We start from the raw sequence: 13,539 nt of genomic DNA, 5'->3' as shown, positions 1-13,539 counted from the left end.
GCAATCAGAGCAACAGGAGGCAGGATCGCAGCATGCTGACCCCCAGCTCTATCAGCTCCGTGGTCTCTGAGCCCTCTGGAATAACTGCACCTATCCACGAAATGGGATCAACGCTTAAAGTTTCTGAGTGAGCCTGAGACATTATTCAATAATATTTATAACACATTCTGAAATCCTTGGAGTAAAGGCATTAGATAAGGGTCTCCATCATTATACAAACTACATTAAATTGAACACTTAATCTAAAATAGCAGGAGAGAGCAGGCAATAAAACTGATATTACCAATTAATTAAAGACCATCAGGGCAGCTGTCTTCAAAGAGTGTTTGCTCTGTAGTTTTACAAAGGAAAAGGTTTGAATTAAGATTCTAGGAATCCTCCCCCACCCATTATACTGAGCCTACGAGAACCATCCCAAGAGTGGCACTTTTCATCCTACATCTCAACGCATATCACAGTGAAGACTGCAATCACTAATTCCTCCTTACTCACTTAGGAAACCAAAACCCAAACTAGTTTGCACAAAATGACCCAGTAGTTGTACTGTAGCAATAATATAGACATACACATGTCCACAAACAAGTCAAAAAATAGAACTGTATAAAAAGACAACAAGCCTAGGAAATGGACCGAAGAYGACATTCCTGAACCCCAGACACTGGGCGTCTCTTTTCCTTCTCCCCACCCTTGCAAACTGACTCTCAGAGCTAACTGGCAATTGCTAATTTTATTACAAAAGTTTGTCTGGTAATATTTTTCAGCTGGCATTATAGGATCCCAGACACTAAATCCCTGACACTATATTGACACAGCCCAAGAACAGCTAATGTACATTTCTGACAAACAGTTACAGTTTTATAACTTATAATCCTTCTCCTTGCACTTGGCTAAGGTGATTTACATAACAGATTTACATAAGGAACCTTTTTTTAAACCACTCGTTAAATTCTTGCCCGCTATTACCAAGGGCAGATTCAGACACAATGCCCAATGCCTAATAACTGTCTTAAAACCAGACTAACAAAAACGTAGAAGCAGTAACTGAGGGAACTCATTGCCATATGATAAGGTTGATGACTGCCACATTTGAGATGAAGAGCATACAAGTCATATCATGAGAACAAATTACAGGATAAATGGGATACTTTAAAGAGAGAGAGCAACCTTAATGCATCAAGACATAAGCCAGCCCCTATTCCCTCCACTCCACCAACAGTAAATTTAGTTCTTACGCATATACACAGAGGTACATTCACTTCTTTCCATACAGCAGCTAGTCTTTCATATAAGGAGGACGTAAGACCACTGATACGCCTAGCCCAATCCCTTAGGAAATACCTATAAATAAACTTTTCATTCAGAGAATTTCCTCTCCTCACATCTTATATGGGATGAGTGAAAAAGAACCCATAGACAAAATCAGCTCCTTAATTTCTGAGGCCACCATCCTCTCTCTCTGGCCATGGGATCAGGCACTAGTACACTGAAATTTCCAGCCCAAACAATTTCTCCTTACAGTAGGGAGGGCTACTGGCCAAGGCCCCCTGACAAGTTCCAGAGTCAGTAAATGGACTTCCCCTATTGCTTTTACTCTAGTCCTAATTTAATAAATATAAATACTCTGCCAAATGCATTGAACCCAGAATGACTAATGCAATCAGACATGCTACGCCCAAGAACCTTACTAAAGCAAAATTTCTAGTTAACAGCAAAATTCATGCACTTGATAACGATAACAGTCAAGTCTTAATGTCAGCAAAGTAGTACTCACCAGCTCTCAGCATAAAATCCATTGTCTCTACAAGCTGAAAGAACAAGTAATTGCTCCTGTTTATTAAACATAAAAGTTCTGAGGGTTTTTTAAAGGATTCAGATAGTTTTACTATGCACAGAATTGAAGAGTGCCATAGGTTTAATTACATTATGAAATAATTTAATAAAAGGGCTTATTGAAACCTTCATGCACTCAAAGTCCAGAAAATGCATGGGCCAATTTTAATAAAAACACATTGTGGACAACAGAACCTATCAATTTTTCCTCCCATCCAATCACTGCATACCATTTTATCATTATCTAGGAATTAGATAACAGATGTATGTGCTTCTACTTCCAAAACTGATCTGTTCTCTCTGAACTAGGCTTTGGGCAACATGGGTTCTGTTCACAGCCTACATACTAAGAGGACTCCACTTTGCAGATGCTGATTTTAATTCAGGGCAACATTTACATGTCTGCTTATCTGTAAGCAAGTGCATGTGTCCCATAGGAGTCAATGGGAACTCAGTGCTACCTGAAACAGTCGCCCTTAAGCRTGTGCTCCTAAGGATTTTCTAGTTAAGAGCCTTAAACGAAAGGATGGCCTGCGCATAAGGCATGAAATCGTAACAGAGAGTTTGTTCTCAGTCTTTCTACAGATTCCATATTGACCAGAGATGTGCCATTTTCTTGGGAAACTGTGGGTTTCCTGAACCTCTACAAATAAATCCCAACCATGTCTCCTTGTCCTTAACTTTAGATGTTCATTTGTGTCTATTTAGTATCCCTTGAGAAAGCAAAGGGAAACAGGCTGCCTGGTGGCACAGAAGGTGACTGCTACCTTCTTTAGATCACACAGCGAACCAAACTCCACTACAAACCATCTGTTCTGTATCAGATACCACAAAGCAAAGCACAGGGAGCACCCAGATCCACATGGGACATACTTGTCTCACGTTCCAGACCCAGGGAAAGCCAAGCTCAGCAGGACACGCTGCCTTGTTCTGATGCAGCAAGTAACCTGTCCTCACACCTTCCTCCCTAAATCTGCAGCCCAAGAAAACCTAAAGCACGGGGATCAACACAAGGCCAGACAGAATATGAAATCATTCCCAAATGGCCTCATGCATGAAACAATAATTCTGACATCCCTGTTATTTACTGTAGCAATAAACATATATATATGCTAATGAGAAAGAAGAGCAGGAAACACTGTTCCTTATTAAGAGCTATGACACAAAGATGAGGGCAGAAATAACAGCACCCATAACCATCTTTCATTTCTTCAGTATTCCTGGCCAAATGGATCAGCAAGTGATTATCCCCTTATGTTGCTTGGGGCCAACACTGACTGTGCGAGAGTTTCAATGTTTTGCACTGGCTTAACTCTGCTACTGTTGTGACGAACCAAGCTAAATCAGTGCCAGAAATACCACTCCATAAGTTTGTCCTTGCATCACAGCATGACAAAAAACAAGATACCAAAAAACCCAAAACAAACAAATAAATAAAAAAACAGACACAAACCCTAACACAGAAATCCTTTACTCTACACGTATTCCTCTTCTTTCTTTGCCCCAGTACACCACAAACATTGCAAGACGCTTCTGCTATGTGGCTCCCCGGTTGCAGCAGAATGGCAGGACCTGCTTCATAGAGCAGTTTTGCAGGAATCCATTTCGACACAAACTAGTTGCTCGTGCAACCGCCACCACTTCACAGGGGCTCTGCAGCATCACGTGCAACAGCTCTGCTCGGTGTGCCAGCCACTGCTAAAGCTCAAGGTCTCTACCATATGGTGGGGTCTCAGTTCGCTGTCTACCAACTGCTTTCCACTCCTCATAGAGCCCAGCCATCTTGCCTCTATGATATATTCCCATCTTCCCAACTGCCACAGAATCCTTCTCTGCTGGAAACTTGTCCCATTCGCCAATCAAAGGAGGAAAGCGCCAGCCAAAGATCCACTGACTCCTCTACTCAGCAAATTCAACTCACGACTGAACATTACTTTTTGTCCAAAGAAAAAAGCAATCAGCCAGCACAGTCCCAATCTCAGTCCTTTTGCAAACGTGTTCACCTCCCTGTGTTGCATATTATGCTGTTTCACTGTATCAAGTACAACTGTATCATGTACAGTGACGCAGGCTTCCATTTTGGAGTGCAGGTGTCATAATTAAAACAGAGCACATTATTTTTCTGGTAGGATGCCCACCATCAGCTCAGGCTGCAATCAAAATAGTTATTGCAGCTGGCAATCCAAAAGCCTTTAAAGCATAAATGCCAGAGAAGTGTCTCAGAACATCTAATGAAAATGCATTGGATTGCATCGTTTAACCCAGCATTAAATTACACTACATCATACTTCAGTGATTTTTCCCTGCACGCAATTTAAAGGCACCTATTAGAAAGAATTCCCCAAATGAACCGCTCTCTTCACCATATATAGTTAAAATGACAAGGTTCTATAAGGACTAAACTGACGCTCCTGCCTGACACACTATCCTAGGACGATATCCAAGCTAAGTCTTTTCAAGCCAAGGTGTAAGAAACTACGATAAAAAATCCACCACCTCAGAGTGAGAGCAGCCCTTTGGAAAACCATGTCTGCAATTAGCAGATGAGTTCGTTTTTATACTGCAGTTCCAGGTAACAAGATAGCAGGCAACCCGAGGCAAAGTTATTTGAAAGGTGAATTCATTAAGTACTAGACCAACCCATTATCAGCTGGAGCCAACAGAAAGACCCCAACAACTTCAGTGGACTTTGAGTCAAGTTTGTATGCCTTTTTCAGCACAGAAGTAATCTCACTAGCTTCAATGAGAACACATATATGCTCATTCTTTCCTCTGTAAAATGGGTACGAGATGGGCAATATTAATCAATCTTTGCAACTTTCTCAAAAACTCTGATGAAAAGTATCTTTAATAAACATAAAAGAATAAGTAAGCTATTAACAAGAACACCCCAAATCACGTAGCACAAGGAACAATATACTTGAGCTACCAGGTGCTGGAAAGGAGTCTGCATTCAGCTGTAGGTAACCAGACCTCAGAAAGCCCTTCCCAAGGTTATCAGACCAAAAGCCTGTGCACAAAGCACATGTCAGAGGCCAGAGCCAGAAAGCATCGGCTGGAGCTCGACCAGCGAGTTTTTGAGAATGAGGAAAAAAAGAGCTAAAGCTGTTCTGTGTCCGGAGAGGAAGGGACAAGAAATCACCAGCTCAAACTGCAACAAGAAAGCAGCACATCTGACATGAGGAAACGCATCCTTCTGGCAAAAAGGACAGCGAAGCTCCGGAACARAATTCCTGGAAGACTGCTGCATTTTCAGTTCTAGGAACCGTGCTGGCGCTTTCTATCTGGCTTCTCCTCTGCAACTGTACTGTAGGCTACTGCCTCTTTCACACATCTGATTCCTTCTATCTTCAGCACAAAAAACTGCAGATCTTCTCCCTCATTTTCAACAAGGAGCATGGATGAAATACCCACCTGAGGATACAGTCAACTCACTGAGCGTATTTTCTCAGACTCATCTTGTTCAGAACTTTCTCCAGTAGTTCTTGTCAAATAGTTTTTCTCTCTTCCTGTGTTATTTTATTAAAGAAACAAGCAATTACAGTGAGATTTGTTAGCTTGAATTTTTTTTTAAACATATTGACAGAATAACTGATGTCATGAATGTCCTCATTAATCACCAAAGAAAGCAAGCAGGACACAATCCGAGGACAATTCCAAACCATGCATACTGCAGAACACTTAAAAAGCCAGTTCTGCCTGCAAGGCAGGACTCACTGGTGTTACTTAGACAGTTGCCCTTTAATTTTGAATCCCTGTAAGGCTGAAATGGTACTCTGGACAAAAACACTCAATTAGCTTATAATGGTATTGTAATGACACAGGCAAAAGTTTCAGTTCAAATTTTGGAAGCCATTTGTCTTAGTTCACTGGCATTAATTCCATATACTCTTGATTAATTTAATCCCTCCGCTTATTGCAAAGACAAATTAACTCCAAGGAAAGAACCAAAGTGTTTATCAAGTAAAACAGCTAGTTCTTGTTTTCAGTCGGTGTTCATGTAAACGTATTGTTGACAAAAGCGTATTTTAGGACTTGTCTCCACAGAACACTAAGCACACTGTTCCTGAGTGGGAAAGGTTTTCAGCTTGTGTTTTCCTGTAAGCATGCAAACAGCCCCACAGACTAAGACTGTGCTTCATGAGTTCAAGCATTTTGAAGGTCAGGACTCAAATGCTCAGTCCCTGGAAGACAAACTTGGCAACTGAGAGATAACAGAGTCACTGACTGTTGTTTTTATTTAAAAAAATGATGATGCATGGACTTGAAAAAACACACAGCAGGCTCAGAGTACAGTATTGCAACCAAAGAACAAGGACCTATCTAATCAACATAAACAGAAATTCACTTTGTCTTTACACTTCTTTTCCAAATCCATAAGACAGAGTTAACTCATCTCCAAAGCTCTACATAAGTATCACTGTAGCACATGTGGGATTTGACCACCATCAAAATTCCATACTGCAAACACGGCAGTCGCACAGACTTTGTCCAGAAGAAAGGCGGCTTAGGAGAAACAGGTAATTTGACAAGTAACAGAATCAGTGAGACCCTGTAACCCATCCAAAAGTGCTGCAGCTCTTCTGTACCCACCTGCCTATTTTCACCAAACCAGCAGGAACTCACTGTCTTTGAAACTTGAATGACTGTCAAACTTGGCCRAGCTAGCCAAACGAGTTCAAAATTTACAGGGGCAAGACAGTGTGAAGGGCAGTGACCTCTAGTTAAAAGAATTTGCCATCTCCATTGCTACAGCCTCCACTCAGTCCGTGGTTTTATTTATCTGTTTATTTAATACTATGCACAAAGCACATTTGGCGCAAAGAAGAACTCATTTCAAGCATGGCAGAGATGAAAGCTGATTTACTCAAATTGTTGGAACATTTTAAGCTCAAAACCAAGCTGCTTTTATTTTTGAATCAAGCTACAAACAGATCCTGAACAAATACCTTCAATCATACACATTTTGCAAGCAACAGTACTAGTAACTCCTTATATATTCTCTGTTCATATTTCACAAAGCAACTCCAATCTACTTTGCTGCTAGCCAAGGCCACGTGTCCCACTTTATTCCATGCCACTTTCCAGTCCTCCCATCTGCCCTGCTGGTTGATAATTAAGTTGTTTTTAAATAATACCATCAGTTGCCTTCTTCTGACATGTATTACTGTATATTTTTCTTACCAGGACAGCAGGACAGTAATAAGCTTTTTTTTTTTTTTTAATATACTATCTTCCTCTGTCCCTTAAATTCACTCACTCCTCAATGTTTGCCAAGAAAATGATTCTGTCATTTCACAGCCCAGCGCAGAATATAAGAGAAGGTTGCTGTGTCTGCAGAGACACAAACATTTGAGTAGTTTTATTGACATAAACAGGATTTGTTATAAAAACAAGTACAATAAATGCATTAAGCAAAAAGCCTGTGCTGACTGGAAAGCAAATCCCTGCAATGGGAACCCTTACTTCCGTTTCCAACTCTGCCACCACTGTCTTTAAGGAAATAGAGGTAAATCTCCCTTTGTCTACCTTAAGCAGACCTAAATTTAAACCAAAAAAAAAAACAACAGAAAAGCACACGATGATGACAAAGCTGCTGAATTTGCTTCTGAAATGGCTTTTCAAGATGACAAGAGTAAACTACTAACTTGCTTGAGAACATTTCAAGTGTTAGGTACGCAGCAGCAGCACCTCTGTAGATCGCTGGTGTTAGACTATTCATAGACTGGTGCACTAATACCAACTTCTCTCTAGCCAGATCTGGACAAAATTGCCRTGTAGCATCATATTGTCAAACACTACAAATTTTTTTTTGCAAGAACAATCCCCCACATTTGTTCCTTCAGAACAACAGCATCCAGACTTCCCAATTCAGAGAACTAGTCTGTCTCTGTCAGCTGGGGGGCTGGGAGGCAGAAAAGAGATTTAGATCTTTTTTTCTTCTAAAGAGACAGTTTATTATGGCTCTAATTCAGGAGTTCACTTAAGCATGTGCAGGGTTTTTAGCATGTGCAGTAAGTCAAACAGATGAGAGCCATCTCAATGCACGCTAAAAATAGRAAGCATTTGTTTCTCCTGACCAGGAATTTCCTGCTGTGGTATCCAGAAGCAGGTGCCAGGGCACAGCGTGGCCAGCTGCTTCCTCAGGCCCAGGGAGCTCAGCCAGCAGGGCCCCTGTCCCACCACCCTCGCACGAGGGACCAGGACACACCAGGGCAGCAGCCCAGAGTCCAAGTCATCAGACAAGGTCATGGTGATGAGACTGGCCCAAGGTCAGGCCAGGAGCACAAGCCTGTGAGCCAGGGCCAGGATCAGGCCCAGTGAGGGTAACCCAGGTCAAGCAGCCCCACGATCCCCTAGAAGGTCTAAGTCCAAGTCCAATGCAGTTATATGTATAGATCCCACAAGGCCTGCTAGGGAGGCTGCACCCTCCTTCAAGGCTGGCAAATAAATACAAAGCTGAATGATAGCCAACTGCAAAATTCAAGCTGAGCCACACAGTTTCTCTGACATAACAAGTGCACTTACTAAAACTATTATCGGTCAGGCTTACATAATGACAGCTCATGGGAAGACTTCAAGGAGCAGGTTTCAAAATGACAATGTAATGCACCTTCTGATTAGGAGGAAGATGTGATAAAAAGGTTCCCTGCATTGGCACTGAGCAGTTTCCTGCRGGAAGGCTGGAGTCTCAAAAACAGAGGCTGAATTTTGTCAGGAAGGTGACATATACTCCCCCTAGATTTTTTTTTTTAGTTAAGTTAATCTAGAGCTTTGCAAACAGTTCTCAGTCTCACATGGAGGATACAATCAGACCCCATCTGCCAGGCTGACTCAGGAATCAGCTCCACTTTCTCCTCCTCTCCATGCCAAGTGTAATTCATCAAGCCACAAAGGGTCCTTTGCTTACCTGTCTGACACTGAGAAAGGCTTCATTAACTAATCCAGTCTCTGGAGACAGTCACAGGGCTCATAAATCCCACTGTGGATGGATTTCTCCACTCATTTAAAATGGGTTTTGGGTCAATTCCCACTAGAAAAGTGTTATTTATAGGGCCTAAGGCCTGCACAGCCACCTCAAATATATGAGGCCTTCATAGCTCTCAAGCTGTGAACAGGTACTGAGCATCAAATCTCAATAAATTTGATTTTCTTCATACAATGCAACAGAGTAGGAAGACGACAGACTTCGAATTTATCATGTCCCTTCCATGTTCTTTTTACTTTTACCTTTGTCAGGTAGCTAATGAGATGCTAGCAAATATCTGAAAAACTTTGGCATCCATATTCCCTGTCATAATATTAAAAATCCTAAAGAAAAAAAAAATCCTCAGAAAGGGTCAATTCTAGCAACTTCTTGGGAAAACTGAGCTGACATTCTGAGTCAATAAGGACAAGTATGGATAAAAACCAAGCAAGATTCAGCAGTGTCAATTCAAAACTTGGCAGTTCTAGGTTATTTTCTGGCTTTCCTCAAAAACAAAACAAAAAATCATCAGGGGTGTGAAATCCAGTAAACAAGAAAAATAAGTTCTCAGAACCCCCTGCTACTCACACAGGGCTCAAATCCTGCCGAATAGAATGAAATCAGTGAGCAACAAGAAAGCGTTACCATAGTGGGAATGTTATGAATATCCCATAGTCGCATCAGCCATTAGCAACATTACCTCTTCTGCTACATGCTGTGCAAAAACAGAGTGCCCTAAGGCCTGAAAAGCTTTAAATGCAAGCAGACATGTATGTTCAAAATAGCTTTAAATGTAAGAAAGAAAGTAAATATGAACATTTTGAGGTCAGAAGCATTCTTAACCAAAATACTGCTTTCCAGCTCCTTTGAGCTTGTCCATTTGGGAAGCAGCTTTTGAAGTCACAGCACTGAAAGTTGCAACTCCACAGCTACGTTCTCAGATTTGTCTCTAGCCTGCTAAATGGTTTTGGGCAACCCACTTAACTGTGCTTTCCTTTCGGGCCCCAGTTCTCCCTGTATATAATCCCAATCACCCAGATGTCTTGCAGGGATATTTAGAGGCCTCAAATGTACTTGACAGCATATCTCAAGCGTGTTTGAGAGCGTATCTATTCCTGGATCACAGGTGCCAAGCATTAGACTTACAGCAATCACAGGTATTGTAAAATGGGATTGACAATAAGATACAAATCACCATCACTTTTCAAAAGCTGTAGCGGGACCAGTAGTTCCCAGAGCCAAAAGCTGCCTGCCTTCACTTTCACTAACTAGTTTTTTTTATTAAAGGCCTGTGAATTAAGAGACATTACTTTAAAAAAAAAGCTATAAGCTATTCCTACAGGCCCTAAATCAAGCCCACAGCCAGGTGATGTAAAGACACCATAAGCAGAGAAGCTCCCTTTCCTCAGTGTGTTTTTTCAAGAAGAGGGAGCTGACTGAATTCTGCACCTTCAAGTTAAAAAAAAAAAAAAAGGTTAAGCAGTCCAAGGTAGAAGATCAAGTGCAGAGACTGGGTCACACTGCAATAACTGCAGACAACTAATGAGAAATAAGCAGCCTCATGTTGTAACTAGAGCATATTTAATGAAGCATATTCTTTTTTGCAATGTAAAAGGTGTGTGTGCATATCTGTTTTCCTTCTGGAGCAACAAAATGTCAGTTTGAAAAGATTTTTGATAGTCACTTCCATCTAGAAAGTATGACAGAATGGTAAATTATGTTTCTAGCCAGAATATATGCTATACAACCAACATCATCAGAAGAGAATATTATTCCCTTTGGGGCATTGCTACAAATGTTTTTTCCCCTTTTTTATTTTTAACCTTGTACAGTTACTTTCAGGTTTTTTTCCTTAAATCATTCCCATCAACAACTTAAAGCTGTTTGGGGTAAAGTGTCAATTTAATGTCCTCCTTTATTTTTTTTCCATTTAATGGATTTATAATGGTTTCATTTAGAAACATTTTCCAGTCTTAAAGCACCTGTTTCTTATTTGGACAGATTACTACACATCTCCCCCCCCCCCACAGTACCTGAAATGCAGCTGTAAAGGAGATACCTACTGAAGAAGAGCTGCTGAAACAGAACTGTAACTCACTGACCAAGTAGTGATTTCTGCAGACATGGTGAACATGACAAGTCAAAGCAGCAAAACAAGTTACACATCCAGCCCTTCTCACTCCTGCCACAACAGCCACATCACACAAACTATAGCCTTCCCTGTGCTTTTACAGGGGAAAAAAAATGAGAAAAAAAAAAGCATTTCCAGCACGCTCACCGTACCTACTTGAGACCAAATGAGTAAGAGAATTACTAGAACRGAGCAGTATTGAACAGCATCACACAGCTGTCATTATCGAGCCATCTGGACATTCACTGAAACAGTACCGTCAACATCCTGCTGAAATTAAACGTTCTTTAAGTGATATGCTGAAAAAGAAGGAAGAAAAAAGAAATAAAAGTAACTAGCTGTTAGCCTTCCAGGTGAAATACCTTTCTGGAAGCCCATTGTCCATGCTGAGCCATTTAGATGGCAGGACAAGAAAGCCCAGGAAGAGCACACAAGGGGTGACTAAAAAGACACTCAAATCCTCCCCTCACAGGAGGGCAGCACGCGACTGAAAGGAAACAGAAAGAACTTGAATGGATTAAATACCAACGAAGGAATAAAACGCAGTAACGACAGCAGGCTGGTGTCATTTTGCGTGCCACAAGTCATTTCTTGATTTAGCTGTCAAGCTGGGCAGCATTAGCAGGAAAGTTTTGTAAACAGCAGAAGAGAAAAGCTTTGAAGAAAGCCTCAGAGGAGGCCACCACGGGAGCCAGGTGACCATCAGCAATTGTGCCTGCACATGGAGATACATTGAGCAAGCGTGAAGGACAGATGCCTACCTGATCTTTCATGAGCTCGGGAACATTTTGGTGGCCTGTCACATAGCCTAGTGGCCCTTCACAAAACAGATCCAAGAAAGGAAGAGAACGAGCCAAAATTTCACTTAAGTCTGGATAATTGGCAGCCACAAAACGTAGTGGGACAGGATTCACTTTTCAAAAAATATTTTCCCGCATACATGGTAAATTTGTGATTTACACACAGTTCATTAGCAGCAAAACTGACAAGTGTATGTTTACTCTGTTTCTGAATCCAGCAGAGCATACGCACAGGCCGTTCGCTCCAGAGCACGACCGAGACCCCAGCATGCCATCTAACAGCAATAAACTGAAGTTGGTAACAAATACATACAGACAGCACAAATCTGCCCAACAAACGAGGATTTCACCTGCTATCACACACTCTCCATAAATATTTGACTGGCTGGGAAGTAACTCCATTTTCAAATGATTCCCTTCTGTTATGTTCCCACCGGTAAATACATTTGCGTACAAGAAATAGATAGAGGAACAAAACAAGGACACTGTGAATGTCAGCCTGATAATGAAGCAGCGCGTCTTTGTCTGATGCCCTAGGAATAAATCAACTTCCAAGACTCTTACACTTTCTGGTGAGGCCAGGATTTCTCCCCAAGCAATACTCGATCATCAGATTTAACTTCACAATTTAASAGAACCTGTGGGATTTCATCAAAAATCCTCAAGAGAAAGAGATGGTTATTTCCTGCTGAGAACCAAAAGCTACCAAGACCAAGGAATTCTGGGAAAAAAAACAAAAAAACCCACTTTTTTTCCCATGAGTGGCAGTTGAACACATCTGAAAGCCAAAGGCCTCATTGCTCAACCCTGTGAGCAATCCCAGAGCATGCTGAATATCCAAGAGGTAAGTGCAGAGACACATAATCAAGCAAAAACTTTTATTATGGCCTTGTCAATATAATGCACCCTTATTCCTCCCATTTTCTTTGTTTGAACATCAAGAAGCTAAAGCTATATAACTGGAAAGAGCCAAAGCTGGCCTGCGGAGTGAACTCAGGTCTCATCTGCCAAATCTGCGCATCTCTTTGTACCTTTTATGCATACAAAATCAGAATTCGAACTGGACTTTAGACATCAGCCTTGAGAGAGAATTTTTACTTCCCCCAAGTGACTATGAAGTGGCAGCACAGGGCAAGCCCTGTCCTGCCCAGGTGATCTGAGGACAGACAGCTTGGCCAGACAGCTTAGAACCATCCTGGATATTTCCACGTAAACTGCAGCCTCACAGTACAAGGTAAGGTATACCTTAGCTACAGTAACTCTTCAAGAATTTAATTTATAATACTTAATAAAATTTTAATAGCAATGAATAAGGAGGAAACAGCAGGAATTTACATTCTATACAGCACACTGGTTTCTACAAAGTTAGAAGACTTAAAAAGAATCACCCAAATGGAAAAAATACAAAACAATACAAGCTGTCCTTCCTGGTCAGAGAAGTTAAATTAATAGAAAATTTGATTTTTAGATGTGTTGGACGATAGGGAAAATCTCTGAAACAAATCCCATGGCTTCTGCCTGTTTGACCTGTGTGGCACTGTTTAATCTTGTGTTAGTCGCTTCTTTCTGCTTTCATACTTTAACTGCCACAAATCCGGGAACAGTAAACACTTCAGTCAGAGGCTGCCTTGCCACGCACCTACATAGTTGAAGGCCCTGATTTCAATAGTCAGAAACTATTATATTTAAAAAAATGCTAGACAAAACAGCATTTCACACTTCAATTTTACATGTGGATCAGTGACAATATAATACAAAACAGTGCAAATGAAAATATACACATTCTTCCTAAGCCTTTTATTCCAGTATAG

At 41.1% G+C, this 13,539-nt stretch overlaps 1 protein-coding gene across 1 annotated transcript in view; it reads right to left on the bottom strand.

The window, feature by feature from the left end:
• CSMD2 (CUB and Sushi multiple domains 2) overlaps positions 1–13,539 on the bottom strand; it is a 331,313-nt gene that overhangs the window by 276,886 nt on the left and 40,888 nt on the right. The window lies entirely within an intron of this gene.

Source organism: Apteryx rowi, unplaced genomic scaffold (genome assembly GCF_003343035.1).
Source record: "Apteryx rowi isolate R43461 unplaced genomic scaffold, aptRow1 scaffold_68, whole genome shotgun sequence".
NCBI lineage: Eukaryota > Metazoa > Chordata > Aves > Apterygiformes > Apterygidae > Apteryx > Apteryx rowi.
Note: the sequence above shows the minus strand (reverse complement) of the source record. Positions and strands in the feature narration are given on the sequence as shown.